Genomic DNA, 15887 nt, shown 5'->3' with positions numbered 1-15887 from the left:
TCAGCTAAGCCAGGAGAGAGCTCTGTGCTCCAAGGCTCCCAGTTTCCCAACTGCTTCGAGACCAGATACATCTCCAGTAGGAAATGACAATTTGAAAAATGCCGTTATCTCGGGGAGAGAGGCATTTCAAAGGGACTTTCTCCCTCTGTGCAGGAGAGGCTGCAAAGAGGGTGTTTTCGGAAGGTTTTCAGGATGATGGTAATTGTTAATAATCACTCGCTGTCCCGGCTGCCTCTTGAAAAATTTTTGCCCTTTGAGGTTGTCTAAATTAGCTGTAAATCTGGTAAAGCAGTCAATGAAATAGCCATCCCCAACCATACGTTTCAAGTTTCTGTTGCTTAGCGGACGACCTATAGTAAACGCCACCGACTATATAGGGGCAATTAGCTATATCAGGCTGACATTTAAGAAAATGAGGGAGATATTAAACTCCTAATTCCCGTCATTGCAAATAATTTTCGTGGAGGGAACTTCTAAAAGATTTTTTTCTCCCTTACACTTTGCAGTCTATTTTTTAACCCCTGAGTGATTTACTATGTAAGTAATTTTAGAGGATACAGTTTACAGCTTGAGTTATTAGACCGAACACCTCTGGCTGACACCACAACACCTTTTTTTTTCTGCCTGCAGCTGTGAGTCGCAACCCCATTTTCATACCAAACTGCTGCACATTCCTTTACAATATAGACTTCCTTCTTGCGAAGATCAAACATGTTTCGGCCAACGTGTTTATTTTAAAATACAGGAAAATTAAAACTAAACATAGACTTAAAAGAAAAACAAATGCATCATTGCCTTCCCTGCTATCTCTTCCACTAAAACAAAATAAAATTAGGATGGAGCTGCATGGACCGCTTCAATAAAATAATACAGTGACAAAGCCAAAACAGTTGATTTCGACTGGAACAGGAACGGATACTTCTGTTTGCTGTTACTTATTTATGCATTATTGTGGCTATGTTTTTAATTATATGTGGGAATGTCAGGCCAAGATGCTGTAACCATAACCTCCCTTTAACACACTTTTCCTATTTGTTTAATGCCAGCGCTACAAGGCTAGAACAGGCACCGTAAAGAAAATGTTTTCAATATTCTCTTTAATAGCTCACAAAAGGGAATCCCGGAATTATAGTTCAACGTGCAGGCCTGCTCCGTGGAGGTGCCCGGCGGGATAAGGCAGATTTTGGACTGCTCGACACTTTTTGGGGTGCGGGGAGGGAGCCGGGAGGGGGTGCGGGGGGCTACTGGGAGGGAGAGGTTCCCACGGACGACCCCACTTCCAAGTAATTTCTGCCCAGAAAACCCAGGTTTTAAAATCTTCCTTGCTGATTAGCTGCATAGACACTTAGAAGCTTGCTCCCTACTTTTTTTTTAAATAAGGGTGAGGGTAGATTTTACTTTTTGCTCTTCCCGGTAATCTACCGCCTACTTCTCCAGTGACCCTGGAGGGGAACTTCACTGCAGCCCCTTCTCCTTCCCCTCCCGGCTTTTGCCCCCGGGGTGGGCTCCCCTGTAGTGCTCGCATTGCCCGTCTCCGCTTTTGCTCGTGTCCCCACCTCCCCGGGGTGATATTTTAGGCACCGGGACCGGGACATACTTTCTCTCATTTATTTATCTTTGTTACGCATATATTCGAAAAGATTTTGTTAAGAAAAAAAAAAAAAAGAGCAAAGCAAAGCAAAGGATCATTCGCTGTAGGAAACAGATCAAATCCCCCCGTCCCCCCCCCCCCCCCAAAAAAAAAAAAAGTCTCCGATCCAAACGGCCCCGCAGCGCCGGGCGATGGGAGGCGGCGAGCCCGCAGCTCCCGCGGCTGCGCTTGTGCGGCGAGGGAGGAGCAGGGTCAGCGCCTGCCCCCGGGGCCACTGCAGGTCCGATCCCCGGGGCTCACCCCCAGCCCAGGCCAGGCAGGGAAACCAGTCCGCTCTCTGGTCACCTGCGATGGCAGCCCGACGTGCCCCTCAAAGTTAAGGCAGGAATGACAGCTCGCGCCGCTGGAGAGCCGCTCCGTGTCGCAATTAACCGAATCGGGGCTTTATTACTCTTTTTTTTTTTTTTTTTTTTTTTACGAGCTGGAGCCGCGGGGGCTGTTTCTGCGCGGTGCTTGCGCGCCCGCTGCGCGCCGCGGGGGTCCGCGGGCAGCAGCGCCAGGAGGTGCCGCGAGGAGCGCGCAGGGCACAGGTGCTCCCCCACTTTTGACCAAATCAGCTCCTACAGGGCGGGGGAGTGTTGGTCCCTCCCCGCCCCCAATCTCCCCCCGCCCCCCCAAAAAAAGAGGACTGGGGCTCCCGTTTCTTAAATAAAAGTATGGGCCTTGGCAAAGGCAACAAAGGCAGCGGCGGGGATCCCGCAGGGGCCGTGGCCGCATCCCGGCCCGGGGCATCCCCGCGCGGGGCTTCACCGCTGAGGAGCAAAAACCGCGGAAATTATACCCTGGACGTGCCAAAAAAGCCGGCGGGGGCGGCGGGGGGGGTGGTCTCCGCACTGCCCTGGCCAGATGTCGCCTTTGGAGGCACGGTGGCAAATGCACCCGGTGCGCGAAGGTCACTAAAGAGAAATATCGCCCGCCTTTCCCTCCCCAAGGGCGGCCCCGGCGCGTTTGGTGAGACCTCCTGGGCGCTATTTTTCCTCTAATGGGTTTGGAGCGGACTAGCCCACAATACGCCGAAATGCTCCTTTTCAAGGTGCTTTGTTCGCCCAGGTCTATTAAGCGTGCGCGCAGCTTTGCTCGCTCCCGTTGAACAGTCTGTTGCTCAAACACAAGGGCCGGCGAACGGCAGCTGCCTCGGCAGAAGTGGAAACCCAGCCCTTGACGCGGTGTTTTAGCTGCGTTTAGTCAGAAACACTGATGATTCACTGAAACAGTGGGAACGCAGGTCCAAGCGCGGCTCCGCCGGGTTAAGACGATTTTTACTACCATTCCCTTCTTTCTGCTTTCAGCCGTGCTAAGGGTCCCTTCTTTCGGCGCTCTTCGGGCGAATGATGAAAGAAATGGCTAGTGCCTTAGAAACGCGACCAACATTTAATTTCTCGGGGCTCCCCATACTATTATTATTTTTTTTGTCAGTGTTTCCCCCGGCACCGGCCCGGCCGCCCTCCCCGTCCGCGGCTTTTCGCACGCCGCGGAAAGAGAGCCCCGCTGCCAGCGACGCGTTTCTCTGCGGTTTCGGGGCGGCTGGTCCCCGCCGTCGGGGCCCCGCGCCCGCAGCCTGGCACCGCCGCGGCCTCTCCGCCCCCCCGGCGCTGGGGGGCTCCGCGGGGCGCCGGCCCCCGCCGCCCCCCGTGCGGGTCCCGTCCTCGCCGTCGGAAGAAGCGGCAGGAAAGAGACTTCAGGGAGCTCTCGTCCGGGGGCGGGGGGGCCTCCCTGTGCCCCAACGTGGAGCTTAGCCTCCCCTGCGGGTGCACAGCCAGGTTGAGAGGCCGGCCCAACAGCGGGAGCCCGGGACCACGAAAAACAAAACTTTTTTTTCCCTTATATATATTAAAAAAAAGTGTGCTTGTGTGTATCTACGAAAAATATATGCATACGTGCATACGCATGTGTATGTATATGTCCATATTTGCGCGGTGGCAGCCCTGGCCTCGGCCGCTGGGTGAGGCGCGGAGGGAGCCCCGCGGCGGCGGCCCCGCGCCCCGCGCAGCCGGGAGCGGCGCTGGACGCCGGGGCGGGCGGCGGGAGGAGCCGCCTCCCCTGCCGCCCCCAGGAGGCTGAGGCTGCTGCAGGGGCAGAGCCTCTGCCCCGCTGTTTCTTTTTTTGGGGGACGGATAACGCTGCCGAGACCCTGCGCGTTAAAACCGTTTGATTTTTGTTTCCACGGCCAAAGGCAGCCACGCGGCTCCGGCCGCACGGGCAGGTGGCTGCGAGAAGCGCTGCCTGCTCCGTACAGCCACCCGCATGCTGAAATAGCCGCTCAACGCCGTATCTGCTCCAAAAAAAAAAAAAAAAAAAAGTTTTTAAGAACAATGCGCCACTGCACAAAAGGCACATTAAAATGTAACATTAACCTGGTGTTGGAACAACTACATAGAAGGATCCATTTTTTTCTTCTATGCACTGGCAACGTTTTCTTTCCAATGCAGGAAATAATAAGTAGAAGGGGTGGAAGATGAGGCAGAGGTAAGAAAGAACACCAGTACCACGTTCTTGCTCCCCAAGCAAAACAACCCAACCATCACCAGCAAAATCTCAAATATTTTATTTATGTTACATTGAGTTGCATATTTAGCACATCTTTTATCGTCCCACCAAGCTTCCAGAAAGCTGATGTGTCCTAGCCTGGAATCATAGACTGCAATGAGAAATTTTGGCAGCCTCCTTTTGCTACAGCTGTTAACAGAAGAGATTTATTGTCCAGCAGAATTCATTCATCCCACAAGTCATGCCAGATATTAGGTGTCTGCATCAGCTGCTGGGGCAGTTCTCTACGCAGCCAAAAGGATCAGCCCCCAAACAGACACCACCAGAGATATTACCACCTAAGCCTGACACTGAGATACTTGAAAGATCACCCAATTACATTAAGCAATAATTATTTCATATGTTGCTTGTAGTGGTTTTGTTATTACCAAGAAGACTAGAATCTGTGTGAAAGAAAAAAGCAGCAAAAATTCTATTTTTAACCCAGGTTGTGGGCTTGACCATTTAAATTAGTGGGTACCTTCATTCTGCACCTTCGTCTTTCTTCATCCTCATTCTGCAAGAGCTGAAGCAATGGAAGACATGTAGGCATTTTTGGCTTTACAATATGTTCCTTTAAAACCCTTGAATAATAATCCTTAAATGTATTCTTCCTTTACTTCACAGGGCTTAAGTGTATTTTAAATAATTGCTAGACCTTGTGCAGGCCCTTTGTGAATAAATACCTTTTACCCTCTCTCTGTACCTGCATATATTTTGCTCAGCAGCTCTCGTGGTGGGGTGCATTAGAAATATCCAGATGGACACCACAGACATCTGCGATACTATCATGAGTTGCTGAAGAGATAATTGTGATGTTAAGAGGCTGCAGAGGGGAAAGAGTAGCAGGAACAGATGAACTTTAAGAGCAAACAGACTGTTTTAATTCAATATTCCAGAATGGGAAAGACAAATAGAGACACCTCAGGAGAACTGTTTTCAAAGAATGGTTTCTATGAAATCTCAATAGCTTTATGGGCATATCCCATTTGCTTGGGAATATTTACTTTTCTGTTTGTTATTTGAGAGTCTTTGATGTTTGCTCAGCTGACCCATCCTGATTTCTTGCCCTTTGCTGCCCGTAGGCACCTTTTGTCACTGCATGCCTACATTCTTCATATCCAGCCTCCATACGGATTAGAGAGTTGTCTCTTGGGCAAGCTAGGCGAAATGAAACCTCTAGGTTTCTTTCAACTGATTTGAACTGCTGCCAAGGCAAGGGCCACACTCCGTGGCTCGGGAACTGAGTTGCAGAAAACTCATGGGCACAGATCCAGCAGAGATCAGAACATTCAATTGTCATGTATTTCCAGAAGGTATTTCTGCATCTTTTTAAGGCTGGATTTTACAAAGGCTTCCCCCCCACCAAATTCTAGCCCCAAGTTGTGAACTGGGATTACTTACATCTGTGAGATAGTTTCTTCTAAAAAAGTAATAGCTTTAAAGCTAGTATGACTGGATGCTTGAGTGTTTTCGTTGTGAAATGGACCTGGAGTTTAGCAGAGAAGTAGACAATCAACTTTTGGTTTCAGGATATGTCTTAGTAAAATAGAAATGTTTTTCTAAAACAATGGCATTTGAACTCTTTTGGAAATCCATATAAAACACTGAATTTTATAAGATTAATTAGGATCCAAGCAAGATTGTCCTTTGAGACATAGCCTCATTCCTAGCGTGCAAAAGAAATTGAATTTTAGGCTTTGGTATCTGTAGCATCAACATATTACTCTTCACAAACAAATATGAGTCTTACAGGAGCCCTCCCAAGCAGGTGCCCAAATCACAAGAGAGGTCCCAGTCACCATGAGAAGCGGTGCTGCTTGCTACGTGTACGGGCAGACTGTAGCGAAGAGGCCAAGTACTAACTGGGCATGAAAAGTGACCTGCCTTCTCTCCCCAGGAGGTGGTTTCTTTGGGTCAGGATTAAGGAAAATAGCAGGGCAGGCTGGGGAATCTTGCAGGACTGTCAATCCAACATCTTCCAAGAAGAGTGGATTCACACCCGTAATACTACAAATAAGGAAAAATGTGTGCTAACTGCAGCATATGAGCAGAAAACCTACTATGCACTTCTAGAAAAAACATCATATATCTGTCTGGGAAAATAAAAAGCATATGGCTGAAGTTGTTATCGTATAAACATGTATAGAACATGAACTTTTCCAGCATGCAAATAAATTGACTTGTCACTCAACATAGTTTCTACACCGAAATTTAAAGTAATTAGAGGACAGCTGCTGGACTCTGTTCAGAAACATTTGCTTTATTTTTATAACTGTCAGGATATTCTGTATTTTGAGAGGTATTAAATTTCAGGTTACTGTAGTTAATATAGTACAAAATTCTATAGTCATTATTGGCTGCAACTGCCAACATACAATTTGGGAATTAAAGTCCAAAGTGAAAAACTGAAGAAGGATATTGAAAACTCAAGCTCATACTTTACCTTATGACCAATGGTTAGACCTGAATTTGTTTTCAAGGAGTTACAAGGGGACATACAAGATGGTTTCAAGTAAAAGCAAACATTCACAGGTTCTGAAAAATTCACTGTGCTCTGAAATCAGTGGCATACGGAGACTGGGTTGGTCTATGAATCTAGACTGGTTTGGTCTGACAGCAGTCGATAGCGGGAATCTATAGATACTTGCAGTAGATCTGGTAAAACATGACGCTATTCAACATATCCTCTCGCATTAGTTTGACTTTTACTACTCTTTCCTCATTAGGACCAGAATTTTCTCATTAATAAATTAGCCTGCATGATCCCAAAGTGCTCCTACCTACTCCTAGGGTTGAAATCAGGTGCTAGCTTGGGACGGAGGAAGACGGGGTAGCACCCAGCTGTCTTTGCTTGGGGCCCTCAGGTGCTGCCCTCTGCAGAGCAGTGTGGTCTCGGTGCCAGGCAGGTGTTCGACCCTTGCACACCCAACAGCTTTTTGCAGTTTCGCATCCGTACTGTGTCTTTTTCTTTTCCTTTCTTGATTTACCGCATTTTCCGCAGCACTGAGGAGACCAACCAAATTCCAGCTAGATTATTTTCTCCTTGTCTAAATTTGCCTGAAGCTTTAATCAGAGAAATATTTAACTTTTTCTTGCAGAGAAGGTAGAGGCAGCATGTAGATGGCCAGCTTTTTTCCTGCTGGTAGCCAGTGCTACCACCGTTCATTCCCCAGGGTGTCTTAGTTTGAGTCTCCCCTAAATAAAAGGATATAATGAACAGTCTTCTGGCAGCATTGCACTGCACTGATCCTGCAGAAGCTTGTTTTGCTGTGCAGGGTTTCCCCCTGGAAATCCAGAAAAGTTTCTCGCTTTGGAGACATGTCCCACTCAGTCCTCTCTCAGGAACAGAGATGGTCTGTCACTGAAAATCAGCAGATCTCCTGCAGTGAAATAACATAGCCCCATCTCCACTGACGCAAGCAGGTAAATCCCATGAAACCACTGGACCCACAGAGCTGGGTTAAACCTCACCCCCCAGACACATGTTTAGCTTTAAAAATATCAACTGCTTTGGGATCTAAGGGAACATTTTTGTCTTCCTATATTTACAAGGATTGCCGGTATTTCCTTTCTGGTATCACAAATTTGACCATTTCTAAATTAAAAAAGCTAATTCTAGACATTTATTAAAAAAAAAATAACGCCCTAGGCAACCAATTATAGATAAACTTCATGGATATGAGCAGAGAGAGCAATGCTCAAGGCTGCGTTAATGTTTCCAGAAGGAGCACAGTCAGGCAGGCGCGCACATTGCCGGTCTTTCTGCGCTTCAAGGGTGCAACAATACACATTCTCCAGATGCCTGATTCATGCAGAATGATGCAAAATTATCAGCCTTTGGTAGAGCTGCCACATAATTTCAGCCCCTCAGATTTATTGATGTGGGGTCCTCTGGCTCTACTACTTTAAAGTCGAACAGGAGACCCCAATATGCAGCCCAGGACTTCATGTGTACCTGATGGCTGTAAGACACTTCCTATAGGATATGGGATGCAGGAACTGTAGAGCAGACTACCTTGTTTCACTGATGCAGTATTTCAGTCTGAAGGTCTGTAGTCTCAATCCCATAGCCTTCATATTCCACAGGCTTTTGAGAACAGTAATGAGAAAACACACATTTTTGCGAATCATAAGGGAATGCACGCCTACCCTCACTTGTGCCTGAAATCTGCCATGTCCTGTGTACACTTGGCTTATGCATGTATGGTTTATACAGTAAACGCAGCAGCAAATGATTACTGGTGTCTATTATGCTTAAAGTTGCCAAATATTTGAAATTTAATCATTTTCTTTCCTGTTTTCCTGTGATCACAATTTTCTAAAAAAAAAAAAAAAACAAAAAACCCTCTGTGGCTTGAAATTTCCTCTCTGTGTTTTTTTTGTCCCTAAATGATTTTCTTAAGTCTTTTTTACAATATTCTTTCATCCACTTTTGAAGTGGTAGTAGTTAAAAAAAAAGATAAACTGTTTCCACATAGAATAAGCCTCTCAGACTATAAACATTTTTCCTGGAAGAGTCAGAGAAGAGTTAACATGGACATAATCTGAATCAAAGGCCAGTGTCCTCCAGTCAAATTTCTACTCAGCTACATTAACTTACATCATCTTGCAGTATTCTGGAGAAAGACATTTAACAGATTTGACTGGAAAGGCAGATACTTAGCTAGGTAGTCCTCAGTCTGAAGCCTCCAGATATATTATGCTCATTAAGTGTCCCCATTCCTCAGTCTGCATTTTTGTTTCTAAGAAGCAGAGCTTGTATCCTCTTTAGAATGAATAACTTCGAATGAAGGAATTTACAAGCTCCACAAGATTATTGGTTCCAGATTTTTTTCCTTTCTTTCTCCCCTCCGCACATAATTTGAGATGTCTTTTCCTTAAAGTTTAGGTAAATATGTTGAAAACATTAATGCATCATAAAGGTCACAAGATTAAGCATTTAAAGGTCAGCCAGCTCCAAGAATTATTACAGCAAAATTTGCCAGATCTTTCCCCATCTCCAAAGATGGGTAACTACAGACTTGTCCCAGCTACAGCACTTCGATCTGGATTCTGACCTACCCAAAGAGTTCATATCATGTTTAATTCTTGGCTCACACATAAACTAGAGAAAAAAGACTTTACTGTTCTATCAAAAATTAACATGAAATTCCTCTGATTTTGGTGGGAATTGCATGTATAAAATCATCTGAATTAACAGTGCTCCATTAGTTATATCCTAATTCAAACTTACAGAACTTGGCTATTTTCAGGTATGTTCTCCTCAGCCATGTAAAGACTCTGAGCATAGACAGAATACTAGTCACAGCAGCATAAAAAATTTCAAGAAAATAAATAAGGGTGCTCCATATATAGGAAAATAGATGAAGTATGCTTTGGGGAAAAAAAAAATCAATTACTTTTAAAACGGCTTCTAGGTACATATTTCAAGTTAAGTTTGGCTCCATAGGTCGGCCTTCTTAATCTGAAACTGTACACCAGGTATACAGATCAGGGCAGGCTCAGAAGGGCTTTGCCATCTCGTGCCAGTTAGAAGGAGGGTCACTGTTTCTTGTTCTTGGTTTAGGATTTCCAGGACAGCAAAACTGGCCCAGCTGTGAGGAATTAATTAATTCTCCCTCCCACACTATACCTAAGGAGTGTGGCTGCAGTGGAGCCCTCTTAAAGGGTGGTTAACCCCAATTTTCTCTCTAACCCTTTTTTCTAAGAAAGTGGGGGTCAGGGCAGAAAAGCACTCAGCATAGTTGTGAGTAAAAACCAAACCAAACCAAAACTTACTTTCAGGTGATTCTGGGACTTAGAATTGCCCCATGATTTCTCACCCTTAAACCAGGACTAAATCCCGGCTCATGATGTGCCTGAGAAAGCTCAGTGGCAGCAGGAAAGGCAGCAGCAAGCCCAGAATAGACTGGTGGTGGTTGTGAAGGGTGAATGGTATTTCTGTCCATGACTGACAACACCTGGCAGTTATCGTTGTACCAACATAAGAGAGGATATCACAATCTGGTTGTAGAAATCTTTCTAAAGAAATATCCTGAACTGCTAATATAAAACTAAGTAAAGAGCTATTGCCAAGACAATCTTTTTGCACACACCATGAAAATTCATATTACTCGACAAACTTGTCTCAGATGGTCTGTGGCCACATCCCTCTAGGATGCTTGCTTTAACCAATTCTTAAATTAAAAATAGTTTCCTGACTTCTCTACTTTCTTCTGTTAAGACTCAATGTCTTGAAAAAAAAGCAGTTAGTGCAGCTTTTCAGTATGGATTTTTATACTTGCACACTCCATAGGTGAAGTACTTTGGTATTTTTAACTGCACTTTTTCATCACTTCCAGCATCATCATTCAGCTCTTCCAGGAACTGTCTAGTCCTTTTTCCATAACTAATAGAAAAGCAGCTCCAGGCATAGCATCATAGTGTCCTGAGGTATTTTTGAGATATAGTTGTGCATTATCTGTGAGTAAGGGCAGAGAAAGAGGCATTTGCCTCTTCCTCAGCTCTGTTTATGTCTGAATGCAATTAAATTTCCTATCTGACTGTATGTTTTACTTTTTAATCACTTTGTTTCTCTCTTTATCAGCCGTTAGAAAAGGATAAAGGAGAGGCAAAAATAACTCTGTGAAGCAAAAGCTATGTATCCTATATGGGAAAAAGACAACAACCATCTTTATATATCTCAGATTATAAGATACAATAAGACAGCTTGGAATATATTACAGGCGGAGAGATCGAATGTTCTCTCTCACAAATTTTGTCAACGGCTTCTGATTCACGGTACCTTAAAAATGGTCAAACCACTAAACGAAGCCCACTGCAAAATCCAGTAAGGCAAAGAAGGGAGCCCGCTTCAGACAAGTTCCCCCCTGGGGGTGGTTTCTGAGGAGGCTGGGACTCCTCTCCTTCCACGAGGTGGTGTCCTCGGGGGTGACGTAGTGCTCGGTGAGCCGAAGAGAAATGCTTTATGGTCACCGCTCCCCACCCTGGAAGGGGTTTTGGACAGCTGTGCTGGTGGCCGCTGCCGGCCAAGCTGGCTGCTGCGTTGCTGCGGACAGCGGGGCTGTGATGGTCCTGGCGTGGCGCCGAAAGGCACCTTGCTACTTCCCAAGTAGGTTCTGCAATCAGTGAGGTGAGATGCCTAGCCATGGAGGGCTACTCCACAGAAATGGAGCAAAATGCTAATGAGAAGACTGAGCCGAACTGGTTGACTCCCCCTGGCCTGCAAGCCTGCGATGGGGACTGAGACTGGATCCTTTTAAGCAGCCAAGAGCCTGGTCTCCCACCACTTTGACTATTTTTGTGCAGCACTAGATGCTCTTGCTGTGCAATAGGCATGCTCAAGGGTAATCCATCACACTAGGGACACCAGGAGAAGTGTACAATACGTTTTGCAGTTCCTACGTAGAGCTTTCCTGCAAATTTTTCTTTCTCCTTTTTTAGATTTAGGCACACTAATCAAATCTCAATCCTATGCTCAAGTGCTTTTCTGAACCTCATCTGAGTACATGTATATGAAGAGATCCTGAGTGATGTTATTGTTTCAGGTGAGAACAAGTTCCATTTGTAAAATGAGTTTGATGCTCCTAAATTGATGCATTACTAATGAAAAGTAACATTTGATGAAGGATTTTCCTAGGCAACCCAACAGAGGACATGTTATGTGAACTGGATGGTAAGTCTGAAAAATGGTAGATGGTGTTCAGAGTATGAATAAGCCTGTCTTATCTCCTGAAGACCGACTTCTCTCCTTGCTCTCCGGGGTGCATCCTATTTTCCACCAAAGTCTCCTAGCAATTGCTTGTTTACTCTGACTGTGCCAGCCTGTACAACTGTGTTGTTTTGGAGACCAAATAAACTAGGAGCATCTCCCGGGCAGCCGCCTGCAAGGCCTGGTGTCACACCTGCTTCCCGTTCTGGTGGACACCAAGTTAAGTATGAGGCAGCAATGTGCCCTTGTGGCCAAGAAGGCCAATGGTATCCTGGGCTGCATCAGAAAGGGTGTTGCCAGCAGGTCGAGGGAGGTGATTCTCCCCCTCTACTCAGCCCTGGTGAGGCCACATCTGGAGTACTGCGTCCAGTTCTGGGCTCCCCAGTACAAGAGGGATGTGGCACTACTGGAGCAAGTCCAGCGAAGGGCCACAAAGTTGATTAGGGGACTGGAGCATCTCTCTTATGAGGAAAGACTGAGAGAGCTGGGCCTGTTTAGCCTGGAGAAGAGAAGGCTGAGAGGGGATCTTATCAAYGTGTACAAGTATCTGAAGGGAGGGTGTCGAGAGGATGGGACCAGACTCTTTTCAGTGGTGCCGAGCGACAGGACGYGAGGCAACGGGCACAAACTGAAACACAGGCAGTTCCATCTGAACATGAGGAAATACTTTTTCACTGTGAGGGTGACAGAGCACTGGAACAGGTTGCCCCGAGAGGTGGTGGAGTCTCCTTCTCTGGAGATATTCAAAACGCGCCTGGATGCAATCCTGTGCAACGTGCTCTAGGTGACCCTGCTTGAGCAGGGGGGTTGGACTAGATGATCTCCAGAGGTCCCTTCCAACCTCAGTGATTCTGTGATTCTGTGATTCTCACCTGTTCAGTGCAAAGCTGCAGTTTGTGCTCTTCTGGGCCACAGTTCCCATCGCAGGGAGCCAGAAACCACCTTATGGTAACTTCTCTGACAGGGAAGGGACTACAGCCAAGCTGTCGGCTGAAGCCATTGCCACCCATGAACTAGATGCTCTGACCACTCTCTGCAGATGACTTAGCCTCCAGCCATTCTGACCATGCCTTGCCTGTGGGTCTAGCTGAAGCCCAGTTCTTCTCTGAAATCACATGTTGGTGCCCTTTTTTTCCCCAGTAACATGGCACATTAGGAAATTCTAGTTTTGCCTTATTATACAGCATATCTAACAAGGTGAGCCCAAAATATACTTGAGGAAACAGAGTGAGAGAGTGTATTTAGCCTTAATTCTGATGTTTCTCAGATTCAACAAACTTCTTTTCTTTAACATGGTGTTAAATACTGAACCTGCTCATATAATAGCCTGGTATGTACGCACCCAAGCAGGGTGATCAGTACATTATAGGTACTCAAAAAGGCATATCATAGACACACTATAGTTTATAACAGAAAGTAATCTAGATGGATGGGAGGAAAATATAACCATAACACACTTGAATAAAATACTCGTTTTGGAACTGAGAGATGAGGAATTTTTATTCTCTCTTTTTCTTCAAGTAGTATGGATAAATACCACGATTTTATATCTGCATCTTGTAGATGGATGCACCTAAACAAATTTAATTTCCAGAAAAGTTGAAAAACTCACTACTTTTGGTATTAAGGAGAACTGCTATGAGTCCGTAGCTGTGGTCTTCAGATCTTAGTCAGGTGCTCACTGAAAGGCAACCAAATGACTACTTTGAGGATATATTTCCAAATATACCAATTTAATATCTCTTCACATAATGACATTGTGTCACCAAAGGCAAAGAATATCCACCTGGTGGGGGCAGGGAATGGGGGAAAAGACTGAAATTGAAATGAACAATTTATCTGATTGGGAGAAGATGATAAGTCTCAGAATATCTAGCCCAGAARAGAGGTGGAGGCAGAAACATAAAAAAGAGCAATATGATATGTTGTCATCAGCAGCATTCTACTTTATCACTAACCACGAGAAAGGAAGTTTTACTAAAAATATGGAGAGATCAAATGTAGAAAATACTAAGAAAAACACAGCTCAAGCACCTTTCATGGAACAAAGGTCCTATTGCCATAATGCCCTTAAAATCTGTAATACTCTGAAAACAAGGAACATTGTAGATGTTAACTAACTTGAATGTGCAACAAGTTTTTAAATAAATTCAGAGGCTTATGCAGGGTATAAAAAGGCTGTAAAACAACAGTACTAAGTATATTGGAAAAAAGGTAACATCCCTTTATTAAATATTGGCCCATGCCCTGTCGTGATGCTGCTTCATGTGTGACACAGCCACTGAAGTTAATGGGAATAATGGGGGTTTAATGGAATGATGTGGCCCAAATTAGCCCTATATAGAGACTTAAAAAGGGAAGAAGTCACTTGTAAAGGAATTAGAGTTGAGCCACTTGTAATTCTCTATGTAAACAACATGAAGTTAGCTTGCGTGACACCGTTCAAGTACGGAGGGAGCAGAAATAACGAGCAGCTTTGCTGATAAGAGTAGGATCTTAGCAGAGACATGGACAAATGCCCCTCACACACGCTCCAGCAGGTAACACAGCGCTGCTCGTGCAGCCCCCCGTCTGTCGGCACAGTCCATAGGCGACGTGGCCATGTCCCGCGTGGATGAGGTAAACGGTAGCCTACTCTGCCTGAATGCAGGCGAAGGGTAACAGCTCACTCTTCTGCACAAACCACAATTTTTGAGGTTTTGCGAGGCAGCCAAATCTCAGCCAACTTCCCCTGGAATATTCAGAGATACTTTTCAATAAAAAATGGTCTTGTCAAATTTTATCTTCTCAACTCCCAGGCCTTTTGCCCACAGGAAAGGAGAAAAACATCTTGCATTTTTTTAAGTTAAAAAACCCCTATCTTTCACACTCTGAGGCTCAAAGGCTGTGGCTTTGTCTTGATCAAATAGCCAAATAAAAATTGGCTTTGAGCAGTGTGTGAGGGAGCTTGCCGAATTTTGAGCGGAATAGACCAGAAGTTCCATGGATAGGGATAACATAAACTATAACTCTGCTACATCAGCTGTAATAACTTATTGTTGATGTTTGTTCTTTGAAAACACATTTTATTGCTCACTGCAGACTAGAGGTGTGGACTAGAAGTCATGTTCAATGAAGACTAGGACACACAATGCTATCCCATAAACAGTTAAATAGTATGAGTAAGAACAACTGAAAATCTGCCAAACATCCAGGTTTAGAGAAGAGCATAGTGAACTTAATACTCTTAAATAAAAGGTTGAATTGATTTCAGCCAACTTCTCAGATAGACGCCCTCAAGCCATCAGTAGCTGTGTAAAATTTAGGATTCGGAAACAGAAGCTATTAAGGATGTGATCTTCAGCCCTTTTGAAGATTTGGTTCTTAGGTATCTGCGTCTGTTAATGGTTGTAGGGGATATTCTGGATGTTTTTACTTCAAATGCTTATAGGGATATGATAAAATGGCTCTATTAAAAACCCCAACAATCCAAGTTATGCATCCCCAGCAAGTAACAGAAGATGGGTCAGTCCTACAGCCGTTAGCAAGAGCCCTCATTATAGGCTGGTGCTCCCCTCATCCCTGGAGGTGCAGCTTCATCATCTTGTGTGGCAATGCACCATACTAACATGAAGACTACAGTCTGATTGCTTTGCTTTCCTTCCTAGATTAAATCCTACCCCTGTTAAATCTTCTGAATTAGCCACTTGGTATTTTCTATTAAAGCAAAAGTCCTTCAGAGGTTCTCGATTACTTATGAGATTACATATTAGTTTATCACTCAGCCTGTGGCTGCTTGGGTGTAGGTAACCTTGAAACTTCTAGAGATCTCTTTATTTTTGGTATGGACCCTCTGTCACCCACATATTTTGCTGAACAGTTTGGCTTTTCCTCCCTTCTTGGTACATACTCATGCTCATTTATTCTGTAGTGTTCCTCTATAGAATATTTTATCTAAATATTATGATATGTTGCTTAGTAAAAAGGGGAACACACTAAAATGCCTTAGTATTCAGA

This window comes from Apteryx rowi, unplaced genomic scaffold (genome assembly GCF_003343035.1).
Source record: "Apteryx rowi isolate R43461 unplaced genomic scaffold, aptRow1 scaffold_144, whole genome shotgun sequence".
Lineage (NCBI taxonomy): Eukaryota > Metazoa > Chordata > Aves > Apterygiformes > Apterygidae > Apteryx > Apteryx rowi.
This window is presented reverse-complemented; position numbering follows the sequence as displayed.